We start from the raw sequence: 2,463 nt of genomic DNA on the forward strand, positions 1-2,463 counted from the left end.
GCGCGCCCCGTCCCGCTGCCCGGCTGGACGCGCCCGCCCCTCCCGCCGGACCCCCAGCTCGTCGTGCGCCCCCCGGGCCCGCAGCGGGGATCCGCTGTTACACCTCGGCCTCCGTGGGGGGCAGCGCCTGAGACGGGCGGGCCCGGCCAGCAGGGGCACCTGGGGCAGCAAGGCGGGCTGTACTGGCCGAGGATGGGCACTGTAGTCCAACACATGAGGAGGAAGGCCGGTTCCTGCAGGCATGCCCGGCTGGGGGAGGCGCGGTTCTAGCTCCCGGGTGCTGGCCGGGTAACAGAGGGGACACCTCGCTCCTCGGAGCCCGGCCCGGCCGTGGGCGGCCTCATCCAGCGCCGCTGCTCTGGTGTTACTCCCGAGGAAGCAGAATGCACATTGGAAATGCGGGGCTGTTTCCCCCAGCGCAGTTTTAAAAAGCTGCACGGACTGAGTGGCAGACGGAGACATTCGGAAAGCCACCTTTCTTCTTGGGTACCCGCGATGAAAGTTGAAAGCAACGGAGGCCTGGCTTTTGCTTCCTGCCCTTCAAAAGAGCAGAATTTATTTCACATTTACACGGATCTCTGTAACACAACGGCTCTTTCCACGGTGCCCATCCCGCAGACGAAGAGGCGGCGCTCGCGGCTCCTCGTCCTCGAGCGCAGAGGTGTGCAGGGGAGCCGTGCCTGGCGCAGCGGGAACGGGGGCGCTTTCCGAAAGGGCTCGAGACGCTGCGCCCACACACAGGTCCTAAGACGCCCGCTGGGAGAGCCCACGGCAACGATTTCCCCGGGTCTGTCTCCATTCAAAACACGTTTAACAGACCAAAGCCCCTTTCCGGTCGCTGGAGGCAGGGCTGCCCCTGCCCCGAGGATGCAGGCGGAGAGCGAGGGTTCCGCATGGCTTGGAGGGGCGATGGGGACCCTCGCTGGGGGTCCTCGCGAGGCGGGGGCCCCGGCACCAACTGGACAAGGGAGAGGCCACTGCTGCTGCTTCTCCGGCTCGCCTCTCCAGACCGCTCTCACTGCGGAAGAAAAGGACTCTTGCAGGCCCGGGTTTTCTGTCACTCGGAGGAAAAAGAGAGGGGCGGCCTGGGCCAGACCGTCGGTGGGTGCCGGGCCAGCCAGATGGCTCCTCTGAAAGGCCGGGGAAGGGATCCCTGGAGAAAGGGGACCTGTTCCACGCACACACCTTGCAGATCACTGGAACGAGCCCAGGGGGGGGAACGTGCCCGCAGGTTTCCTTTCCTCCCAAGTAAATGTTTGGTAACCACAGCACACACCCACGCTATGCAGGGAGGGGTGCCAAGCTGGACCCAAGCAGGGCGCTCGCTTCTCCGCCGCCGCCGCCGCATTACTATGGAAACGCGGCGAAGTTTCTCCGGCATCGGCTGCCGGCTCTTCCTCGTTCCTTTTTGCAACCGGCAGCAGAAGGCCCGGGGAAGCACAAAGCCGGAGGAAGGCGCCCTGGCACGCACTCGAGTGTGAGTCGAGCAGCAAGACAAGCACAGCCAGGGAGCCTGTGGACGGACGGGGGGGGGCGGCCGGCAGGGCAGGCCCCGCGCGGCCGGACTCACGGGAGCAGCGGGGCCGCGCGTGCCCGCCTCTGGGGCCGGCGCGGCCCCCCCACCCACCACGCGGGCCTCTTTCTCCCCACGCAGAGAGAGGGGCTTCGTTACCGTGACGCGGGCGCTGTCACTCCTCTGCGTGCAGGCCGGACCTCCAGAGCGACCGCTTGCTCGGCGCCCCGCATGGCGGCGGGAGGGAGCTCGGGGGCCCCGGCGGAGGCCTGGCCAGTGGCGCTCTCGTGGCAGGCGCCCACTCTGGACACAGGAGCTGAAAGCAGAGCGGGGAGCTCTCTGAGGGCGCCTCCTGCCCCCCCAGACAGCCTTCCTGTGCCCCACGCGATGCACAGACGTGGTCCCAAGGGGGCGCTGGGCGAATCCGTGGGGCGATGAGCCATCCGCGCACGGCGTGGCCTTCGTGCCGCCCCCAAGCAGCGCGCTCCTCTTCTGCGGAAGACGGCGGAAGGGGGCAGCACCGCCCGGGCCCAGCTCTCGCCCTCGTGCTTTCTGGGGGCGTGTGACTGGCCGGGGGGCAGGGCGAGGGCCTTCGTCTGGTCCACGGCTCTCCACTAAGGCGGAAAGCAACCGCAACACCCCCCCAAATGCACTCCAGCCCACGCGGCACGGAGCTGGCCGGGGATGACGGGAGGTACAGTCCACCGGCCTGGAAGGCGTCAGCGACTGGGCAGCTCGGGGGAGGAGCTCGGCTCCCAGGCCTCCCCCACGAGCACCACCGCCCTGAGACCCGAGTGCCGCACGCTCGGGGGGGGGTTGTGTGGGGAACCGGCCGGCGTGGGACGCTGCAGCCGCTGCACCCAGGAAAGGTCGCGTGGCTTCCTGGCCCCCCGGCTCTCTCGGGAGGCCCCCATGTTGGGGCCCAGCGGCGTGCCCTCCACGGAGCCCGG

This window comes from Varanus komodoensis, unplaced genomic scaffold (genome assembly GCF_004798865.1).
Source record: "Varanus komodoensis strain SLA01 unplaced genomic scaffold, ASM479886v1 scaffold87, whole genome shotgun sequence".
In the NCBI taxonomy this organism is placed as follows: domain Eukaryota; kingdom Metazoa; phylum Chordata; class Lepidosauria; order Squamata; family Varanidae; genus Varanus; species Varanus komodoensis.